Here is a 24,945-nt window from a genome sequence, read left to right as displayed (position 1 = left end):
TGACTATGGAGACTTAATTAGTACGTTTGCAACAAAAAATGCAAGAAGAATAATTTTCAAATGATGGATTATGAGATATTGTAATTGTTGCATTTTTGGAGATAAACTACGTGCTTATATTTTCAAATGGTAAATCTTTTGTAATGATTTTTTTTTTATGAAAACTCTTCACATAGCAACTTTTTTATGAAAAATATATAGAGGCCCCATTCAATGGATTCACTATCGGCCTCCACTTATGAGCCAGCCTTGGGCTTCTACTAGGAGCTACATATTGTGGCTAGTAGTCTCGTTAACCTACTAGGAACCACTATTTTTCCGCTGAAATGCACAGTTTAAGAGTTTTTATCACTTAATAATCAGAAGTCTTCGCATCTACTAGGAATCATTACTTTCCTTACACATAACTAGTCTAAACACCTACTAACCGTCATGAGATCCTTAACTTAGGTTCCTATCCACACCTCTTACCATCCAATCATCTGCACCTTCCCTTTTCTAATCGAATTTCGATGATCCGAACTGCTCAATGTGTTTAGAACGTGATTTTAAAGGTACCCACGAGAAATCGGCAAAAAAAATAACCGAAAAGGGATTTTAAGGGTACCCGTTCAATAAAAAACTGTTCGAATGAAGCCCTTCCCAGTCATTTTTTTTGCCGATTTCTCGCGGGTACCCTTAAAATCATGTTCTGAACACATTGAGTAGCTCAAATCATCGAAATTCAATCAGGAAAGGGGAGGTGCGGACCTAAGCTTAAGTTAGGGATCCCTGACGGGATCTTGACTGTGTATAAATTCGATCGGAAAAGGGAGGGTCCACATTTTAACTAAATTGAAGATCCCCTCATTTGAAACAAACCGTGAGCTTTATCCGCACAGTTTTTTATTGAACGGTTTAATAAAAAACTGCTCAAATCATGCCCTTCCTAGTCATTTTTTTGCCGCTTTCTCGTTAGTACTCTACAAAACAAGTTCTGGACACATTGAGCGCCTAGGATCATCAAAATTTAATCGGGAACTATAAGATTGAGATTTGGGGTGTTTTTTTAGATTTTTTTAGGTGACCCCGAAACTGCCCCAATATATATAGCGTTTTTACAAAAAAATTGCTCGGATCAAGCCCTTGCTGGTCATTTTTTACCGATTTCACACGGGCACTCTTAAAATTGCGTTTTAAACACATTGAATGGTTCGGATCATCAAAATTTGATCGAGAACAATGTCAAACTCATGAGGTCCTTAACTTAGCAAGTTAAGGGATTCCTTAATGGAAGCTCACTGTATATATATCCGTTTCCCATATATATATATATATATATATATATATATATATATATATATATATATATATCCGTTTCCCATGTGTGTGTGTGTGTGTGTGTGTGTATATTCGTTTCCCATGAGGGGCTAAAATGCGGACCTCCCCAAATCACAACCGGGAATGGCTTGATTTAAGCAGTTATTATTTGAATCATTCAATAAAAAACTGTTTAGATATGTATTAAGGGATCCCTTAACTTGCTAAGTTAAGGATATCAAGAGTTTGACATTGTTCACAATCAAATTTTGATGACACGAACCGTTCAATGTGTTTAAAACGTAATTTTAAGAGTACCCACGTGAAATCGGAAAAAAATATAACCGGAAAGGGCTTGATCGGAACAATTTTTTGTAAAAATGAAATAAATGTATTTTTACGAAAAACAATTTGGATCAAGCCCTTCCCGGTCATATTTTTTGCTGATTTCTCGCGGGGTCCCTTAAAATAACGTTCTGATCACATTGAACGGTTTAGATCATCAAAAATCGATCGGGAAAGGGGAGGTCCTTAACCCAATAAGGGATACCTTATTGGAAGGGGACTGTATATATATAAAATAAATAAATTTGGTGGATATGTGTCTGATTCTTCGAGTATCTCAATTCTAAACAACCATGTAGCAACTTAAATTGAGAATGATAAGAGAGCATCCTTACTTACCCTAATTTTCTTAAGACTTTTCAATTCTTCAACTCCATATCCTCGAGTCTCCGCGTAAGAAAATTCAATAGAGTAAAGATGAAACTGGATAGAAATAAATAAACCACCAAAGCACGTGACATTTATTGCACAGGACATCAAATGGGACCATAGTCACCATACTTATCTGCTTCGAGATAAGCTTTTCACAATACACCTGGTGCTGCAACTTGCTACCACTTGTCTTCATATTCATCTAACAAGAGCAATTCTAGCATAGGTAGGGTGAAAAGTGCTCTAATTTATCCAAAGAAAAAAAAAAGTGCTCTAACAGTTGCCAAAATTGAACTCCGGACAAATAAAACTGAAGTTGGTGCAACAATTATCTTAATCTAAGTATATACTCACAATCCAGACAGAGATGGGAAGAAGAGAAAAAAGCAGACTCAAATGGCAATCTTCACCTTTATGCAGACACCTTGTTTGAGATGACAGATTTAACAAACATCACTCCCCTTCAAGATTGAATCCTGGAATTTGTTACATTACACAAGAGATAAGCAACACTATCACATGATCTTTGACGTATGGACCAAATACAGTAGAAATAGCTTACAAATTACAGCTTAATGCCAATGTTTTTCACCTAATGAATTATCAACAAAATAATTAAGAAGTTTTACCCCAGCACAGAAGGCATGGATCCATTGACCATCAATTGACTTCCTAAAAGCACCAGCACTGTCACCACATAAACTAAATTCTGGAGAAAAATAAGGCTTTTCCCAAGAATTCATAACTGGAGCTCCAAAACTTATTGATGAGAATAAATCCTCGCATAATTCACAGTACCATGAACCCGTGGAATCTTTAACACTACCATAGGCAAAGCAATCCAAATGAATCGCAACCTGTTAGATCAAGGGAAAAAAAAAAGTTTAAACCCACCAAGATATCATTAGATTTTCAACAGTTGTGGAGTCTAGTCTTGGTCAAAAACCTTGCAACTCGAACACACTACGATCTGGTTGAGAAATGTCTCAGATCGTCAGCAGATGTAACAAGTCCTTAGATGTTCTTTAGAAAAACCTGAGATTGCTCCAAAATCAGATTTTATTTGTGATGAAACCCGTGGAACAGCCAACTTTGAAAGTGTCTCCTTCACCCGTGGCATCTGCTGAGAGTAAAGCCCAGGTCTTCCAGTCAAATGGTTCACTTTCAACAGGTTCTACACAGAATAGAATCAGGTACGAAGAGGATATGCAAATGATGATGCCAATGTTCAAAATGAATAAATCATAATAACATGTCAGCTTTAGAAGGGACAAGATATAAAACCTCTTCATCTGGCGCATCTTTCCTTTGGGGAAGAGATCCTCAATGAAGTTGCAGCGGCAGCAGTTGCAGATGCTACCACAGCCTGGGCTTCCTTGTGCATTCTCTCTTTCCTTCCTCGTTTTTTTCACTTCTCTAGACTCAGAAAGATACTGGTTGATAAGTACAGCATCCCATTGTTGCTTGGCAATGGCATCAATCTCCTGTGATAGACCCTTCACGAACTTGCAAATTAAATCATCTGCATGGACACGGACAACACATGAATATCAAAAATGATAAAGCACGATGTCTACACGGAAGGAAAAAAACAATAATTTAGAGTATCAACGGCCGTTTCTAAATTACATGCTTACAAATCCCTCATAAAAGAAAGAAGTAAAACGAAAACTGGTTACTTGAAAGCACTGCATTCCACACTATCATCATTTTGTTGCAGATAAGTGGGTGAATGTAAGAACTGAACTCTGCCTCAGCTTTTCTGCAATAAACAGAAGTTCTAAGAATTTGTGAAACAAAAAGATTTCAAGAAAATTTAAGTATAAGAGACATTCCCCAAGCAGGCATTAAACAGGGACCTCATTAAGAAAAATTAAAAAAGTAAACCTTACATGGGATAACAGATTTTGGATGTGAGTATTGGTAGAGATCAATATTAGACGATGGGTGTTGATCACAACTAAAATAGAAGAGTGGCGTGACAAAAAGTTATAAATTTTGAAAAATAAGTGAGAGCTAGAACATTGGGCAATGACGGCGAGGCTAGATGATGAAAAGTTGGGTTGGGAGCAATTGTCCAAGGTGCAAGGCTGGGGGCAGTGATGTGTGGTGGTGGAAAAAGTTGGTGGTGGTGTTTACTGATCGGTGACGTACTCGTATTTTGAGAAGTCGAAGATAATAGTATGATTCGAAATACTATAGTGTGACCATTCTAAAACTATAGATTAGGTTTGGGTGTGCTCACAATCTAAGATGTATATGGTTTGTATTAAGAAGCTCCATAGCTATTGCACTAACTTCTTGCAATGTGGTTCGCATTTAATCTTGATTTCTAGCCATTTCATGTGTCCCACTTTAATCTTGGAATTCATTTTTTAAACTTGCAGTTTCATGCCAACCCTGTAACAAAAGAAAAAAAAGGTTTAATTTCTTCGAGTACCACACACAAACTTTAGGGATATAGAGGGTTTCAACCCTCAATGGAATAGGCCGATAATTTCGACAACACCCATCCCTGCCACGAAGGCAGGACACAACCAGCCAGTAAGGGGAATCAGTCCGACGCCCTAGAAATCGCCCTAGAAATCTCATGGCCAGGAAATCTCGCATCATAAAGGGCACGAAGAGAAAGAAATCGCGGAATAGAAAGGACACAAAGAGGAGTCTTGTGATCAGATTCGCATACTTTCACCCCCGTCGCAACAGTATATCCCCAGGTGCTACAACATTGAAACCTCCAATAAACACGGTTTCCGTTCTATAAAATTGATCAAATTCTTTTCATGAGAGCAACATTGATTCGAGTCAACATCAATCCAAGGAAACAAGCACGTTTTGAATCTAGTACATAAACTTTGATCCATATTAAACCGAGGTAACACCCAATCCACATATTCCAAAACCAATCAAGCCAACAAATATTTCTCAATACTCGACTTTCAAGATGAATTGGGCCTTTCTTTTGAATCGGAACAACATATATTTTAGACCCATCTAAGATACTTTGTCTAACAAGTCACATAACTAGCAGTCTCAACACCTACTAATCGTCATGTGTGTTTCTCATGTGGTCACTAGTCATACACCATTAGGAAGTAAGAACCAGTTTTTATTTCCATCCCTTTGAAGCAACACACGAATTTGTGAATCTTTAAAATTGATCTAATTTTTTCAATGAGGGCAACATTGATTCGAGACAACATCAATTCATAGCAACAAGTACATTTAAAATCGGGTACATAAACTTTGATCCACATTAAACCGAGGTAACACCGAATCCACATTTTCCAAAACCAATCGAGCCAACAAATGTTTCTCAATACTCATCATACCAAATGAATTGGGCCTTTTTTTTTGAATTGGAGCAACATATATTTTAGACCCATCAAAGATACTTTGTCTAACAAGATTTTTACAAATTCCGTCATTTGTAGCCAATAGCCCTCTACTAGGAATCACTCTTTCAGTGACAAGTAGCCTTCTACAAAGAGCTACATATTGTGGCCAGTAGTCTTGTTAACCTACTAGGAACCACTGTTTTTCCGTTGAAATGCACACTTTCAAAGTTCTTATCACTTAAGAATCAGTAGTCTTTGCATCCACTAGGAATTACTATTTTCTTCACATGGCTAGTAGTCTAAAAATCTACTAACCGTCAATTGTTTGTCACTATTTTTTCTTCACATGACTAGTAGTCTAAATACCTACTAACCGTCATGTGTTTTTCTCGTGTGGTCATTAATCATACACTACTAGAAAGTAAGAACTAGTTTTTTTATTTCCATCTCACCGAAGCAACACACAAATTTGTGGATCTGTAAAAATGGATCGAATTCTTTAAATGAGGGCGACATTGATTCGAGGCAACAAGTATGTTACGGATCTAGTACATAAACTTTGATCCATATAAAACTGAACTAACACCAAATCCACATTTTGCAAAACTAATCGAGCCAACAAATATTTCTCAATACTCGACTTATCAGATGAATTGGGCCTTTCTTTTGAATCAGAGCAACATATATTATAGAGCCATCAAAGATACTGTGTAACAAGATTTTTATGAATTATGTCCTTTGTAGCCAATAGCCCTCTACTAGGAATCACTTTTTCAGTCACCAGTAGCAGCTACATACTGTGACCAGTAGTCTCGTTAACCTACTAGGAACCACTGTGTTTCCGCTGAAATGCACACTTACAGAGTTCTTATCACTTAATAATCAATAGTCTTTGCATCTAATTGGAATCACTATTTCTCTGACACATGATTAGTAGTCTAAACACCTAACCGTCATGTGTTTGTCACTTTTTTTTCTTCACATGACTAGTAGTCTAAACACCTTCTAACCGTCATGTGTTTCTCTCGTCTGGTCACTAGTCATACACTACTAGGAAGTAAGAACGACTTTTTTATTTCCATCCCACCGAAGCAACACGCCAACTTTTGGATCTATAAAATTAGTGTAATTTTTTCAATGAGGGCGACATTGATTCGAGGCAACTAGTACGTGTCGGATCTAGTACGTAAACTTAGATCCAAACTAAACCGAGGTTACATTGAATCAATGTTATAAAAATCGCTAAGCGCTAGTTGGGCGAAAAAGGAGCGCCTAGTGCTTAGGCGCTGACTAGTCAGTCGCCTTGCATTAGTGTTCCAAATGGCGGCCGCCTAGGTGCTTGGAGGTGCCTTGCCGCCACGCCAATACCCCTTGGCATTTAATTTGGCGCCTAGGGAGGTTTGGCGGTGTTTGGGGGCCGCCTAGGTGGCCTTGGTGGTCTTGGCGGCATCGGCGGCGTCTTTGGAGGCCTTTGGCGGCCTAAAATGTATAGTATTAAATTAATGGAGATCAAGTTTTGGAAGCGTATGGAGGAGAAGAGTTAGAGGAAAGAGATGAACTTTGAACTTGGCATTAGGGATCTCCGATCCTGTTTATTTCTACTTATTGTCTTATTCAACTTATTTGCTAGTTGCTACTACTTAATTTCATTTGGGTTTGTACTTTGAAGTTTGAACATTAAACTTTGCATTATGGATACATGGAATATTGTTTTATTGGATAATGGCTTGTTAAAAAAAAAAACCGCCAAATTGCGTGGCGCCGCCTAGGTGGCTTGGCGCTTGGAGGTGGGTCTCAGCCCGACTACCGCCAAGCGCCATTTAGAACATTGCCTTGTGCCTAGGCGGGGACTAGGCGTCCGACGAGTTGGTTGTCTAATCAAGGCATCGGACCACCGCCTAGCGCCTAGGCGGGGACTAATCGGCCTCGACAGCCACCTTTAATAACACTGCATTGAATCCACATGTTCGAAAACCAATCGAACCAACAAATATTTCTCAATACCCGACGTATTAGCTGAATTGGGTCTTTCTTTTGAATCGGAGCAACATATATTTTTGATCCATCAAAGATACTCCGTCTAACAAGATTTTATCCATGTATGATTATGAAATTTTGTGTATACCGATGCTCTGGACTATCAATGAAGAAAGCATGGTAATGTACACATAAATTGATTTGGATCTCTAGGCCTGCCCTCTTTAATGCCATTTGGCTTTGATTTGGGGGCATGGTTCTACAACAAAACGTCCCTGTAGCTCCTCGGTTCTTGGAGGTTTAGGGGGCCACTGTTTCAGTGGTATTCTGAGAGCAGCCACTTTGTGCATATATTGCCAAAGGTTAGATCTGTCTCCAATCATCCCCCACCTATACCCCTAATGATTGGGGACTAGATGGGTTATGTTATGTTGTTGTTGTATTATTATGAAATTTTGTAATCAAAATATTAAGGCGTATCTGAATCTAATTTTTCTATAGGTTTCTTTAGGACTTCAGGAAATAAGATAAACTAAATAGCTGCGGCGCTTTCCAGAAGATAAACCAATTATCAGCCAAAAGATAAACCAACAAAGAAGAAAGCTGTGGCACTTACCTTGATCAGAACGTTTGACGAATAGCTACCCAACCAAGAAGACCCAGATTAGAACAAGCAATCAAACCCGAGAGAGAATTCATAGCATGATGTTTCTAACCGACGGAAGGTCGTTTTAAGTTTCCAACAGTCATATTTAGATAGATGCGTAGTCATATTCCAATTAGAAAACAGCTGAGAAATACCTCTGGAGTCTGGATGGAACAAAAAGGGCTGGAATGACGTATGTTAAGAATTTCTAACCTCATCCCTAGTTCTGTGAATAAGAAAACAAAAACATGAATAACCAATCAATAATTCGAATATTGAACATACATCTGTACACACACACATATATAAATATATGAATTTTGTGGATATGTGTCTAATTCTTCAAGTATCTCAATTCTAAACAACCATGTAGCAACTTAAATTGAGAATGATAAGAGAGCATCCTTACTTACCCTAATTTTCTTAAGACTTTTCAATTCTTCAACGCCATGTCCTTGAGTCTCCGCATATGAAAAATCAATAGAGCAAATATGAAATGGGGTAGAAATATATAAACCACCACAGCACGTGACATTTATTGCACAGGACTTCAAATGGTACCATACCTCTCTGCTCCGAGATATGCTTTTCACAATACACCTGGTGCTGCAACTTGCTACCACTTGTCTACATATTCATCTAACGAGCAGTTCTAGCATAGGTAGGGTGAAAAGTGCTCTAAAAGTGGCCATAATTGAACTCCGGACCAATAAAACTAAAGTTGGTGCAACAATTATCTTAATCTAAGTATATACTCACAATCCAGACAGAGATGGGAAGAGGAGAAAAAAGCATACTCATATGGCAATCTGCACCTTTATGCAGACACCTTGTTTGCGATGACAAATTTAACAAACATCACTCCCCTTCAAGACTGAAATTTGTTACATTACACCAGAGATAAGCATCACTATCACATGATCTTTGACGTATGGATCAAATACAGTAGAAATAGCTTACAAATTCCAGCTTAGTGCTTTGTTTTTCACCTAATGAATTGTCAACAAAATAATTAAGTTTTACCTCAGCAGAGATGGCATGGACCCATTGACCATCCGTTGACTTCCTAAAAGCACCAGCACTGTCACCACATAAACCACATTCTGGAGAAAAATAAGGCTTTTCCCTAGAATTCATAACTGGAGCTCCAGAACTTCTTGATGAGAAGAAATCCTCGCAAAATTCACAGTACCATGGACCCGTAGAATCTTTAACACTACGATAGGCATAGCAATCCAAATGAATCGCAACCTGTTGGAACAAGGGGAAAAAAAGAAGAAGTTAAAACCCACCAAGATATCATTAGCTTTTCAACAGTTGTGGAGTCTAGTCTAGGTCAAAAACCTTGCAACTCGAACACCCTACGATCTGGTTGAGAAATGTCTCAGACCGTCGGCAGATGTAAGAAGTCCTCGGATGTTCTTTAGAAAAACCTGAGATTGCTCCAAAATAAGATTTTATCTCTGATGAAACCCGTGGAACAGCCAACTTTGAAAGTGTCTCCTTCACCCATGGGAGTAAAGCCCAAGTCTTGCAGTCAAATGGTTCACTTTCAACAGGTTCTGCACAAAATAGAATAAGGTATGAAGAGGATATGCAAATGATGATGCCAATGTTCAAAATGAATAAATCATAATATGTCAACTTTAGAAGGGACTTGATATACAACCTCTTCATCGAGCGCATCTTTCCTTTGCAAAGAGATCCTTAACGAAGCTGCAACGGTAGCAGTTGCAGAAGCTAGCACAGCCTAGGCTTCCTTGTGCCTTCTCTCTTTCCTTCCTCATTTTTTCGCTTCTCTAATCTCAGAAAGATACTGGTTGACAAGTACATCATCCCATTGTTGCTTGGCAATGGCATCAATCTCCTGTGGTAGACCCTTCACGAACTTGCAAATTAAATCATCTGCATGGACATGACAACACATGAATATTAAAAATGATAAAGCATGATGTCTACACGGAAGGAAAAAAACAATAATTTAGAGTATCAACGACAGTTTCGAAAATACATGCTTACAAATCCCTCATAAAAGAAAGAAGTAAAACGAAAACTGGTTACTTGAAAGCACCGCATTCCACACTATCATCATTTTGTTGCGGATAAGTGGGTGAATGTAAGAACTGAACTCTGCCTCAGCTTTTCTGCAATAAACTGAAGTTCTAAGAATTTGTGAAACAAAAAGGTTTCAAGAAAATTTAAGCATAAGAGACATTCCCCAAGCAGGCATTAAACAGGGACCTCATTAAGACAAATTTAAAAAGTAAACCTTACATGGGATCACAGATTTTGGATGTGAGTATTAGTAGAGATCAATATCAGAAGATGGGTGTTGATCGCAACTAAAATAGAAGAGGGGCGTGACAAAAAGTTATAAATTTTGAAAAATAAGTGATAGCTAGAACATTGGGCAATGACGGCAAGGCCTAGATGATGCAAAGTTGGGTTGGGAGTAGTTGTGCAAGGTGCAAGGCTGGGGGCAGTGATGTGTGGTGGTGGTGGTCATGTTTACAGATCGGCGGCGTACTAGTATTTTGAGATGTCAAGGATAATAGTATGATTTGAAATACTGTAGTGTGACCATTCTAAAACTATAGATTAGGTTTGGGTGTGCTTACAATCTCAGATGTATATGGTTTGTATTTAGAAGCTCCATAGCTGTTGCACTAACTTCTTGTAATGTGGTTCGCATTTAATCTTGATTTCTAGCTATTTCATGTGTCCCACTTTAACCTTTGAATTAATTTTTTAAACTTGTAATTTCATGAATAGAGTAATCAATAGAGTAAACAAAGTACTTCCATGCATAATTTTAAAATTTCATGACGCCAAATTGAAGATTAGATCTCTAATTTTGTGCCAAAAAATACAAAATAAATAAATAAATTATGTGCATATTTTGTTTTTTTATTCTGAAAATTTATGATACACGGATTCCTGATTTTGGACGAAGTACCCATGTCGACAAGACGCGGGTGTGGGTGCGGGATCCGTACGGGATTCATGCAAAAATAATCAAACTCGTTGCAAATTTGGTTCACCCATAAAGAAGAAGAAGATGGAGGAGAAGAAGAGGTAAGAGATGTATCTTGTTTCGTATGTGTGAAAGTCGATGATGGTTGCTGTCGAGGGTCGCCAGAGACAGGTGAGGGTTAGCGAGGGTCGCCGGATACTGGGCGATGGTCGCCGGAGACTAGGAATGGGCGGCGATGGTCGCAAATGTTCACAGCCGCGTGATGATAGAGAGAGAGATTTACACATTCAACCCTACAGCATTATAATATGTCATCTTTATCCCTAAAACGCTCAAAAATATGGAATTGACCTCAACTGTGCCAATTATATCTCTGTTGGGTCCCTCCTATCACAAACTTGTTTTTATTTTGGATTTTTCAAGTTGACCACAATACTAATTTATTATATACTCACATATATTTATATAAATATTATAAATATATATAAATATTCAGTAGATCCCCGCACCCGTATCCAAATTCGGATACATATCCCCAAATCCTCTATTTCAACTTTGAGGTGTCCGATCCTTAAATATGTACCCGCACTCGATTCACATACCCATGTCCATGTATCATAACTTAAAATTGCACACTTTTTTGTGGTAGACTATCCTTGCACGATGGAGTAAGTATTCATCACAAACTTTTTTCAGTAGCAAATGACATGGACGACAGAATTCTATTTTTATCGTAAATGGTACTCCAAGCACGTTCACATACCATTCCTTCTCAACAGGATTCACTTGTCCCCTTCTGAATGTTGCTTCTAAAACCCACTACAACATAAAAATAAAAATAAAAATAAAAAGAACAAGTTTAAATGCATTCAAACTAGAGTAAGGAAACTACAGGTAAAACACCTTCTTTCACCTAATGAATTATCAACAAAATAATTAAGAAGTTTTACCTCAGCACAGAAGGCATGGACCCATTGACCATCAGTTGACTTCCTAAAAGCACCAGCTCTGCCACCCACATAAACCACATTCTGGAGAAAAATAAGGCTTTTCCCAAAAATACATAACTGAACCTCAAGAACTTCTTGACGCGAATAAATCCTTGCATAATTCGTAGTACCATGGACTCGTAGAATCTTTAACACTACGATAGGCATAGCAATCCAAATGAATCGCAATCTGTTAGATCAAGGAAGGGAAAAAAAGAAGTTAAAACCCAACAGGATGTCATTAGCTTTTCAACAGTTGTGGAGTCTAGTTCGAAAAACTTGCAACTCGAACACACTACAATCTGGTTGAGAAATGTCTCATACCGTCAGCAAATGTACAAGTCCTCAGATGTTCTTCAGAAAAACTTGAGATTGCTCCAAAATTAGATTTTATTTGTGATGAAACCCGTCGAACAGCCAACTTTGAAAGTACCTCCTTCGCCCGTGGCATCTGCTGAGAGTAAAGCCCAGGTCTTTCAATCGAATGGTTCACTTTCAACAGGTTCTGCACAGAATAGAATCAAGTATGAAGAGGATATGCAAATGATGATGCCAATGTTCAAAATGAATAAATCACAATAACATGTCAGCTTTAGAAGGGACATGATATACAACCCCTTCATCGGGCGAATCTTTCCTTTGTGAAGAGATCTCCAATGAAGCTGCAGCGGCAGCAGTTGCAGCAGCTAGCACAACCTGGGCTTCCTTGTGCCTTCTCTCTTTCCTTCCATGTTTTTTAGCTTCTCTAAGCTTAAAAAGATACTGGTTGACAGCATCCCTTTGTTGCTTGGCAATGGCATCAATCTCCTGTGGTCCTTCACAACCTTGCAAATTAAATCATTTGCAAGGACATGGACAACACATGAATATTAAAAATGATATAGAAGGAAAAACACAATAATTTAGAATACCAACGACAGTTTCCAAATTACATGCTTACAAATCCCTCATAAAAGAAAGAAATAAAACGAAAAATGGTTACGCAAGTGCAAAATGGGGCAAGGTAGAGACCACTATTGCTCTTTCTTGCAACCAAATTGCAGAGCAGCCTATCCTGGTGAAAAAATAATCTCTCCTTCCACCTCGTCTTCTAGATTCATCTCTAGAACACCCATATTCATGGCTTTAGCCAACTGTTCTAGCTTTCCTCCATTACATTCAGATATGTCATAGGAATCTAAATGTTCAACGCGATGATCACATATGCCAAAACTGGAAGATGCCTCCAGGGAAGAAAATTTCCAGTCCATTGAACCTGTCAAGTAAAGTAGGTGACAAATACGAACATAACAAATGTTACCACAAGAATAAGACAAGAATTTACCCTGACATTGAGATGCTACATTACTTGAAAGCACCGCATTCCGCACTATCATCCTTTTGTTGCGAATAAATGGGTGAATGTAAGAACTGAACTCTGCCTCAGCTTTGTTCTAAGAATTTGTGAAATAAAAAGGTTTCAAGAAAATCAAGTATAAGAGAGATACCCCAAGCAGGCATTTAACAGGGGCCACAATAAGAAAAATTAAAAAAGTAAACCTTACATGGGATCACAGATTTTGGATGTGAGTGTTGGTAGAGATCAACATCAAATGATGGGTGTTGATCGCAACTAAAATAGAAAAGGGGTACGACAAAAAAGTTTAAATTTTGGAAAGCAAGTGATACCTATAACATTGAGGTGTGGTGGTGGAAAAAGTTGGTGGTGGTTGTGGTCATGTTTACTCCGACCGTAGCGTACCAGTATTTTGAGAAGTCAAAGATAATAGTATGATTCAAAATACTATAGTGTGACCATTCTAAAACTATAGATTAGGTTTGGGTGTGCTTACAATCTCAAATGTATATGGTTTGGATTTAGAAGCTCCATAGCTGTTGCACTAACTTCTTGTAATGTGGTTTGCATTTAATCTTGATTTCTAGCTTATTCATGTGTCCCACTTTAACCTTTGAATTAATTTTTTAAACTTGTAGTTTCAAGCCAACCCTATAACAAAAGATAAAGAAGGTTTAATTTCTTCGAGTATTTCAAGTACCACACACAAACTTTAGGGATATAGAGGGTTTCAACCCTCAAGTGGAATAGGCCGATAGTTTCAACGACACCGATCGCTGCTACGAAGGCGGGACACAACCAGCCGAAAAGGGGAATGAATCCAACACCCATCTAGACATGCAACAATGGGTTTTTGTATGTGTTTGTGTGTGTGAGAAAGAGAGAGAGAGTGTGTGTGTGTGTGTACCTGTTATGTTTAAGTGGGAGAAATCGCCTAAGAAATCTCACGGCCAGAAAATCTCGCATCATAAAGGGCACGAAGAGGAACGAATCGTGCCACAGAAAGACAACGAAGAGGAAGATTGTGATCAGATTCGCGTAATTTCACACCGCTGCAACAGTCTACCCCTGGGCGCTACAATATTCAATATCCAATCAACACAGTTTCCGTTCCATAAAATTGATCAAATTCTTTCAATGAGCGACATTGATTCGAGTCAACATCAATTCAAGGCAACAAGTACATTTCAAATCTAGTACATAAACTTTGATCCATATTAAACCAAGGTAACACCAAATCCACATTTTCCAAAACCAATCGAGCCAACAAATATTTCTCGATACTCGACTTTCAAGATGAATTGGGCCTTTCTTTTGAATCAGAGCAACATATATTTTAGACCCATCAAAGATACTTTGTCTAACAAGTAACAAGTCACATGACTAGTAGTCTCAACACCTACAAACCGTCATGTAGTTTTCTCATGTTGTCACTAGTCATACACTACGAGGAAGTAAGAACCAGTTTTTATTTCCATCCCATCGAAGCAACACACGAATTTTTGGATCTATAAAATTGATCTAATTCTTTCAATGAGGGCGACATTGATTTGAGACAACATCAATTCGAGGCAACAAGAACGTTACGCATCCCGTACATAAACTTTTATCCACATTAAACCGAGGTAACACCGAATCCACATTTTCCAAATCCAATAAAGCCAACAACTATTTCTCAATACTCCACATACCAGATCAATTGGGCCTTTCTTTTGAATTGAATAGGAGCAACATATATGTTAGACCAATCAAAGATACTTTGTCTAACAAAATTTTTACAAATTCAGTCCTTTGTAGCCAGTAGTCATCTACTAGGAATCACTCTTTCAGTGACCAGTAGCCTTCTACTAGGTGCAACATATTGTGACCTACTAGGAACCACTGTTTTACTGCTAAAATGCACACTTTCAAAGTTCTTATCACTTAGTAATCAATATTCAGTTGTCTTTGCATCTACTAGGAATTACTACTTTCCTTTCACATGACTAGTAGTCTAAACACCAACTATCATGTGTTTGTCACTATTTTTTCTTCACATGACTAGTAGTCTACACACCTACGAACCGTCGTGTTTTTCTCGTGTGGTCATTAGTCATACACTACTAAGAAGTAATAACTAGTTTTTTATTTCCATCTCACCAAAGCAACACGCCAATCTGTGGATCTGTAAAATTGATCTATTTCTTTCAATGAGGGCGATATGGATTCGAGGCAACAAGTATGTTACGGATCTAGTACATAAACTTTGATACATATTAAACCGAGGTAACACCAAATCCACATTTTCCAAAACCAATCGAGCCAACAAATATTTCTCAATACTAGACTTACAAAATGAACTGGACCTTTCTTTTGAATCGGAGAAATATATATTAGACCCATCAAAGATACTTTTTGTAACAAGATTTTTATGAATTCCGTCCTTGGTAGCCAGTAGCCCTCTACTAGGAATCACTTTTTCAATGACCCATGAAATGTAGCCTTCTACTAGGAGCTACATATTGTCATTAGTAGTCTCATTAACCTACAAGGAACCACTGTTTTTCCGCTGAAATGCACACTTTTAGAGTCCTTATCACTTAGTAATCAGTAGTCTTTGCATCTACTTGGAATCACTATTTTGCTTTCACATGACTAGTAGTCTAAACACCCACAAACCGTCGTGTTTTTCTCGTGTGGTTACTAGTCATACACTACTAGGAAGTAAGAACCATTTTTTATTTCCATCTCACCGAAGCAACACGCTAACTTTTGACGTTTCAGATTTTGTACGTAAACTTTGATCTATACTAAACCAAGGTAACATCGAATCCACATTTTCCAAAACCAATCGAGCCTACAAATATTTCTCAATAATTGACATACTAGATAAATTGGGCCTTTCTTTTGAATCGGAGCAACATATGTTTTAGACCCATCAAAGATAGTTTGTGTAACAAGATTTTTATCCATGTATTATTATGAAATTTTGTAATCAAAATATTACGGCATATCTGAATCTAATTTTTCTACAGGTTTCTTTAAGACTTTCAGGCAGGTTTAAGTCCAAATTTCTAACATCTTGTTATAATGTTAGCATCCAAACCAATATTTGATCTTCATGGATTTCATAGGTTGGTTACCACGAAAAGATTCCTTAGGTTTATGTGCAAGGCAATATTTGATCATTTCTGAAGACACATCGCACAAATGTACCGGAAGTACAAGGCTTTAGCAATCCAAAGCTCACAAATATAAACTTACTCTCTCAACAATCATCCTTAAACACTAATACCACATGACAGCATGAATCACTAAATAATGCAAAGTCAAACGGAAAACAAAATACCTCTAAAACACCAACCGCCAAGAACACAACAGATCACACTAGTCCTTTGTTGTATGCCCAATCCAAGAGCCTCGATGCCTCTTCCACGTGATAGTTACCACATTGAAAACAAATAAAAGGAAGCGACCAAAATTTTTTAGCCACACAACAGAAAAATATAAAAACTATCTTATATCCCTCAATTAAGGTAAAAAAACAACAAAAATAAACCTTAGAGCAAGACACCAGCCAACTGGATTTCAGATACCGTGCAAAAAGCAATTGATGCTAATATTGTTTCTACTGCATAGGATGTTGGATCCCAAATTCCAATACCACTTAGTTTCCTAAACCAGCTTTACCATTGCAATCCATGATTTTCATCGTTCCCAATCGAGCAACCATGGACATTTACAATCTTAATGTACCAGAATAAATGCTCCATGAAGGTTTCTAAAGTCGCCCATCCAGAGAACATAATACCTAAACAACCTACTAGCATTTCGATCTGATCCATATCTAGTAACATAAACAACGTAATTTATATCTAAATAGTGTAATGCTAGTGCTTCGAACATTTCTGCGTGCTCATTGGTTTAATTGTAGTTGGGAAGTTAGTATTGTTTTTGTTCACATAGTTATGATAGTAGAGAAAGAACACGAACAATGGACGTATCTAGTATTGTTGTGTCCATGAATACTGAGAGTCATAAGTGCCCTCTTCACCTTTAACTGTGCACATGAAATAAAACTAACTTTAGCTATTTTCTCTTATTGCACTTTTCTGTTTCTCTTCCGGGCACAATCTATGATCTTAGTGCAAGAAACAAAGCTGTAAAACAAGGTATCTCAAGAAGCAGCAGCTCAATCTGGTCAACAAAAGATGAGTATTGGCCACGAAGTTAAACGAGGCATAATATCTCACCTGTTTTGCACTCCCAATTCTTTTTAACGAATAGCCTGAAAGAAAAGGGGCTTAATCAGTAACCCAAAAGATCACAACATACATTTTGATTATTATGTATATCTAAGTTGGTATTGTTCTGTTATAATCAACATCTGTGGCACACACCCACATACAACCATGCACTAACACATGGACACAAAGATCTACTACACATTTGACAAAAGAGAAAAGTTCATGGAACATAGCTTGACAAGTACAAAATAACAATTCTTATTTCAAAGGAGTTTTTCCAACCTCTATAAATCTGTAACCTGGAACAGGTTGTGGGATATCATTTCTTGACCTTGAACAGAGGTTGGGATAATGATGGTCCCGACAATTGAACTATTTCTTTCTTGTCTAATCGTACAATTTTCTCGCCCTTCAAAAAGGCTGGCCAAACTAAATGGGCATTCTCGTCAAAATTAGACGGTTTGGCTTGCTCAAATAGTCCAAACACAAGCTGGCCTACTTTGGTAATTAATTAGTACGCCTTTTAAAATCTCAGAACCATGAATAAATGAAGTCTTTGAGGTACCGATATATGAATAGAAAACAAGCCAAAATGGAGGTACTCCACTGAGAAGGATGTATAGAATGACTCATGCATCCTTCCCATAACTCCACTTCAATACTTCGGAGTAACGTGATAAGCACTCCCCATAATGTTCCTATGAACTTTTCCTACAGAAACATTTTGAAGCCTTGTGTTAACTCGCAATAAGATTTTATTATTTTAATGATCATCAATCAATGGAAATGAACAGTCAAACAACTTACAAAAAAATTCATGGGCAGAGAAGAACTAAGTGAAAATCCCGATTACCAAATTAGAGAGGGGATAAAATTTTGATCAAATGTCCTCTTCTTGGTATGACGGAACAATACCAATTCAACCAATTGGAAGAATCGTAGCAAGATAAACTCTAATTAAAGTTGCATCACGGTCTATAAATATTCACAACTATGATTTTAGCAAGATTATCACGTTCAAGATGTGAAAGAGCTTCAATTTCATCAATCCAAGGCCAAGAATGATCATGCAGTAGGACACAACCTGCTCATGAGGCTGTTGAAACTTGATATTCTACTCAAGAGACGGTTTCCTACATATGCCAAAAAGATGTGTATGACATATCAACTAGTCATCCATTAGTAGAAACGGCACCAAAAGGACTATCGTGCAGACTTTTGCGAAACTTATTGACAGTTATAAAATTCTGTCCCAATATGCTCATTCTTCTACGTTTCTATTCTCTGTTTTTCATTCTGTTTCCTTCAACAACTGCATTGTTTCATTTATTCACTTATTCACTTCCAAAATCTAAGCCACTATCTTGACAGAGACTTAGTCGTATATTATATAAGGAATGTTTTGTTCACAAGCCTAACTACATATTATTTCTCTTTCATAAATAGCAATGGAAAGAAATTGGGGAAGTAAGTTATCCGAAGAGAGACGTAATTTTGAAGAGCGCCAACCAAAATATTAGGGGCCTCATAGCAGGAAAAACAAGAGTTCCAATGTGGATAATGGGGACACCTACATATACAAATCTTAATTTGGAGCCTCAAACGATTATTTCAATGTTGATAATGGGGACACCTGCATATACAATTTTCTTTTAGTTTCGAGTATATTAAATATGCAGTCAGTAAAAGATCTACCAACCTTCCTCTCTTGCTCTTTCTTAAAATTTTCTCCCTCTTGTCCGTTGTAGGCACTACCATCCTCCACCACGTTATCTGGCATAAATATAAGACAAGAAGAATCAGAAAAACAAAGGTTCTTGCGCCCTGTGTGTAAAACTAACTATACAGGTCTAATAGAAACACTTTGGCATGAAAATAAATCTCAAATGTTGTTTAGCTCCATACCTAGGTTCATCCGCTTTAGTCTTATCATCTTCTTTCTCTCATCCAGAAAACGAGTCAACGAGCTAGGTCCTATTGGGATAACATACATAATATGCCTCTATCACTGTATTCCTTTACACCCGGCAAAGTCCTATCTACGAATTCCAGGTTTTGTATTCTTGTACCATTAGTAGCATCGGAGAATGTGAAAAGTCCTTCGAAACATAGAATGCACTACCTTATGGGCATAGGAAGTCAAAGAAAAGGGACATATGCGAGTACAAAAAGAGTTTGGACGAAGGCTTCAGTTCCTTTGAGAGGTTTGGATTGGACAACTAGTTTGCAAGAAAGAATAGGCTAATAAGCTCTTTGAAAGTCAATTCCCCTGTCCGGACCTAACAAGAGGTTCCATGTCTTCGAGTAAGAGCTGCGGGATATCCCCTGTTTTCAGGAGATTGATAGATTCTCATAAAATAAGTGATGCTCAAAATCGAAACGAAAGAAAGCACTTCTTTTCAGGACAGACAGAGAGGAGTTCCACTTAACGATAGGAAAGAGAGAACTCGTAGGGCACGAATGGTCTACGACTAGCTGAAGCTGACGGTTTAGTGCATCTCCTTCCGATTTGAGAGAATCAAACCCTCTCTTAGGCTATCCAACATTTCCTCGCTTGCTTTCGACCACTTTCTTTGCTCATTCCTAAATCAGTATCTGAAATGGAGCCAACAATCAAAGCGATATATTATCGTATGTGACGATCGATGTTTCTGTAGAATTCAATTCTATATGTTCGATCCTGTTATACACATAGCAAGTGGTTTCAAAAATCTTAGTAATACAATCACCTCTAGGTTGAAACTTTCTTCAAGAAGTCCAACTTTGAAAAACCTGTGATTCCAAGAAGTACATCCAAATCAAATTTACTAGACAGAGGAGTGAGTACAAATGTATCCCTATCATTTGTAAAAAATACACATCAGTCGGAAAAAATCATAAGTAAAAAACACTTTAACAGTTTTCGTATGTGGAACTACATAATAGAGGCAAAGGGAAAAAAAAAATACTCGATATAATCTTGTAAGAGATAAAAATTTGGATATAACTCCGGTGAGGGAAGATGATGTTGGACGTTGGACATAAATAAATCTCCTCTCTAAATCTTTTCAACATAATTCGGAGAACCCAACGCTAGTGAGAGCAGAAATACCAACTGGTGAGCAAACGAATTAATGCTATTTTAGTGAGAGAACATAGATATAAAAAAAAAAAATACAATTCATTAAGGCGGAGTGAGGAAGGAGAAACCAAAAACTGTGAGGAATCGGAATCCACCACGTATAGAATAGCTGAACGACCTCTTCGAATTAGGGCTTGTTTCACTCAATTTGTGTCGTTAGGACTACTCACGAACCAAATTCCATTCCCTGTATTGGGGGGGAAAAAAAAACCGTGGGGTTTGGCGTCGCAGCAAGACCGTCTAAATTTATGAGTTTCGTTGATAAAGACGTGGAGGATTATATGAAGCTCGGGATCAGATATTGACGAGAGCCGTCCGAGAATGCCATTGCGAGAGGGTAAAAAATATTTGCATGCTCTGTGTGTGCGAGAATTGTAGGAAATGAGATAGTCGAAGGTATAATGGAGAGAGAGAGAGAGACCGTAAATCATGGAATAGGTTGATCATCCCAAAATTACTCCCGAGATGGTGAGAACAATTGCGCCGCAAGTGCGCCAAATATGGCATGATCTCAAACACACCGTCACATAGTAATTGTCCTTTTAACTCCAATTAAAAAAGAACTACACGGTATGATATAGAGTATATTAGTAAAAGGCTTAAAAATCCCCAAAATTAAATCCAGCCTTACAAACTACGAGGGCAATTTCGTAATTTCACAACTTGGCTTGGCTAGGCAGAGTTGGTTCTTTTATTACAAGTGTATTGATTGGACAAAATGAACTTTGGTATATGCTGTTAAAGCCAAATCTGACACCAACAATGATGTAAAGCAAGCATAGTATTTCTTCAGCAATACCCAAATCAAAACCCACCAGGGGTTTTACAAAAATAACAACTCAGTATCACTCTCAAAATCAAACAGAACCAATTATCAACCAAAAGACAAACCAGCAAAGAAGAAAGCTGCAGCTCTTACCTTGATCAAAACGCTTGACGAATAGCCACCCAACCAAGAAGACCCAAATCAGAACAAGCAATCAAACCCGTTCTGACCTACAGAAGGTTGTTTTAAGTTCCAACAGTTATATTTAGATTGATGCGTAGTCGAACTCCAATTAGAAAACAGCTAAGAAATACCTCTGGATGGAACAAGAAGGGCTGGAATCACATATGTTGAGAATCACTAATGCCTTTTTGGGATGGCGTTTTGAAAATTTTTGAGTTTGATTTTTGGGTAATAGGTGGAGGGAGAAATTAGGGTAATAATTGGAGATAGGGGTAATGAGTGGAGAGAGATAGAAAGAGAAATGAGAATAATAATTGGAGAATAGAGAGATAAATGAGAGAAATGATTGGAAGTTGGGGTAACGAGTGTTTTTTGAGTTGGAAATTTTTTTTCAAGATACAATCCGAACAAGGCATAAACCTCATCCCTAGTTGAATAAGAAAACAAAAACAAAAAATAACCAATCAATAATCCAAATATTGAACACACACACACACACACACACACACACACACACACACACACATGTATATACACACATATATGAATTTGGAGAATGTGTTTGATTCTTCGAGTATCTCAAGTACCACACACAAACTTTAGGGGTATATATAGAGAGTTTCAACTTTTAGTGGAATAGGCCTATAATTTCGACGACACCAATCGCTGGCATCGAGGCGGGACACAACCAGCCAGCAAGGGGAATCAGTCCAACGCCCATTTAGACATATAACAATGGTTCTTTTTTTTGGTGTGTGCGTGCGCGCGTATGTGTGAGGGCACGAAGAGGAAGAAATCACGCATCAGAAAGGACACGAAGAGGAAGATTGTGATCAAATTCGCATTCTTTCACACTGCTCCAACAGTCCACCCCAAGGCGCTACAACATTCAAACCTCCAATCAACAGGTTTCCGTTCTATTGTAACTACGTGGGGAAACCCTTTCCAGAAGCAACGGAAAGCCCCAGCTAAATACATAACCCCAAAATACCCCCTAACTCCAAATCCCCCTTCTCTCTCTTCCCCTCCAATCCTCACTCTCTCTCTAACTCTATATACAATTGGCCACAAACTTCATCTCCGATGACGCTAGGTTAAAAAAGTCAGTTAAGTTTTCCCTGAAACTTAACCGACTAAAATGAAGCTACTAATACTTCTTATTTTTCAGGGAAAACTTTCAGGTGGATAAGAAATGGCTGTAAAGAGTCTTTCAAAACAGTCAAGACAAGGTTTGGAGGAGTTAAAAAATGAGATTATATTAAATGCGAAATTGCAACACAGAAATCTTGTTAGACTTCTGGGCTGTTGCACAGAAGGTGATGAAAGAATGCTCCTTTATGAATACATGCCAAACAAAAGCAGTGGAGAGAGAATTCATAACACGTTTTTCATAACACGTTTTTGACCCACAGAAGGTCATTATAAGTTTCCAGCAGTCATATTTAGATAGATGCATAGTCAAATTCCAATTAGAAAACAGCTGAGAAATACCTCTGGATGGAACAAGAAGGGCAGGAATCACGTATGTTAAGAATCACTAACCTCATCCCTAGTTCTGCAAATAAGAAAACATAAACATAAATAACCAATCAATAATCTGAATAATGAACATATATATATATGAATTTGGTGGATATGTGTTTGATTCTTCAAGTATCTCAAGTACCACACATAAACTTTAAGGATATAGAGGGTTTCAACCCTCAGTGGAATGGGCCAATAATTTCGACCGCACCGATCGCTGGCACAAAGGCGGGACACAAACAGCCAGTAGGTGGATTCAATCCGATGCACATCTAGACATATAACAATGGTATTTAATTTTTGGTGTGTGCGTGCGCGGTGTGTGTGCGCGCAGTGGCAGACCCAAGAATTCCATATATTGGGGGCACCTATTATTCACAATCTTAAACAAAAATAAGCAATCAAACACAATTACATAACACTAGACTCAAACATTGATCGTTAGGCAAAAAGATCTATAACATACGTGCTTTCAAAAGTTCATAAACATGTATGCTTCCAAATGTTGTCAAAATAGCAAAAAAAATTAAGTCCTCCTCGCTAAATATTTCCAAGCGTCCTCTCACAGTAGACCCTGCCAAATTTTCAACTTTTAAAAGTTCAGTAAATTATCGTTCAACCATTGCAAATAGTGAAGGGGCTAGATTCCGATGAAAGGGCCAAGATTTCAACAATCAAACCCATAATAACATGAATTGTTAACTCATTTTTATTATACTTAGATAACGGGATCGCAATTCCCAAACATGGATTCTCATAAAAATGGGCCAAACCAAAAGACTCGAACAAATTGTATCTTATTTTCTTGTATGACAAAACCACAGATTGGGCTTAATATCCAAGGTAATGGAGTATTATATACACAAACTCAGTTGACAACAAGAAGATAGATGTATATTATATACAATTTGTGTGTATTATATCTATTAATGTATTCGTTATTTGTATACACTGTACACACGGAGAGAAAGAGAGAGAGAGAGAGAGAGAGAAAGAGAGAGAGAGAGAGAGAGACCTTGGTTTTGGGAACCACTGATATGACGAGACGATGATTCCGGTGACGATTGACGAAGCAAACCAAAGATCGCGGATTCGCTGGTTAGGGTTTGAGTCTATTCTATTCGAGAAATATAGGAATAGGGGAAGATGTCGTAGATCGGTTGGTGACTGGTGAGGGAAACAGCGAGGCGAGATCCGACGGACACCGGCGAGGCAAGTACTCCGTCAAGGGAAACGGCGAGCCGACGAGGTGGATCCTGGGTTTACGTATTTAGGGGAAGCCGGGAGGGTTTCCCCCTCTGTTTTCGTCTAAAAACGAAAAATATTTTTATCGCACAAGAAATCTCTGCAACCAAGAAATCGCCCATCGCGAAGGACGCGAAGAGGAAGAAATCGCGCATCAGAAAGGACACAAAGAGGAAGATTGTGATCAAATGTGCGTTCTTTCACAGCCGCTTGCAACAGTAGTTTGATGAGAAGAGAACTAACCCTAGGCGTTGCAACATTCAAACCTCCAATGAACAAAACAAAGCGTGGAAACCCTTTCCAAAAGCAACAAAAAGCCCCAGCTAAATATTGCATAACCCCAAAATACCCCAAACTCCAATTCCCCTCCCCTCCCCTCCAATCCTCGCTCTCTCTCTCTAACTCTAATGCCGCTAGGTTAAAGAGGTCCGTTATGCTTAACTTCGGCCTCAAGTCTGGCCTTTATGTCACAATATTTAGACTTTGTTTGGTTATTTATTGAGAAAAAGAATTTGAGGTAATGAGTGAAGAGAGATAGATAGAGATATTTATTGAAAACCGCGAGAGAGTTAAAAAAAATTTCTCAAAACATGAAAAACAAAGG

General features: G+C 38.0%; 1 long non-coding RNA gene and 1 other non-coding gene across 2 annotated transcripts; one reads left to right on the top strand and one right to left on the bottom strand.

The window, feature by feature from the left end:
• The first annotated feature begins 7,495 nt into the window (after nt 1–7,495).
• On the top strand, nt 7,496–7,603 carry LOC131331627 (small nucleolar RNA snoR100). The gene has a single exon (XR_009201437.1). It is a non-coding gene; the product is annotated as a small nucleolar RNA snoR100 (small nucleolar RNA).
• A 172-nt stretch (nt 7,604–7,775) lies between these two features.
• On the bottom strand, nt 7,776–24,643 carry LOC131329920 (uncharacterized). Its single transcript, XR_009200882.1, has 17 exons — nt 24,112–24,643; nt 21,543–21,999; nt 21,045–21,186; nt 20,692–20,810; nt 20,232–20,574; nt 17,785–18,213; nt 17,509–17,543; nt 16,605–16,684; nt 14,184–14,351; nt 12,556–12,764; nt 11,902–12,445; nt 11,715–11,770; nt 9,989–10,121; nt 9,647–9,882; nt 9,322–9,539; nt 8,391–9,228; nt 7,776–8,203 (listed from the first exon to the last, which is right to left on the bottom strand). It is a non-coding gene; the product is annotated as an uncharacterized LOC131329920 (long non-coding RNA).
• Nucleotides 24,644–24,945: the final 302 nt, after the last annotated feature.

The sequence above is a fragment of the Rhododendron vialii genome, chromosome 6a (assembly GCF_030253575.1).
Source record: "Rhododendron vialii isolate Sample 1 chromosome 6a, ASM3025357v1".
Classification (NCBI taxonomy): Eukaryota; Viridiplantae; Streptophyta; class Magnoliopsida; order Ericales; family Ericaceae; genus Rhododendron; species Rhododendron vialii.
The sequence above is the reverse complement of the archived record's forward strand: the minus strand, read 5'-3'. Positions and strand labels throughout refer to the sequence as shown.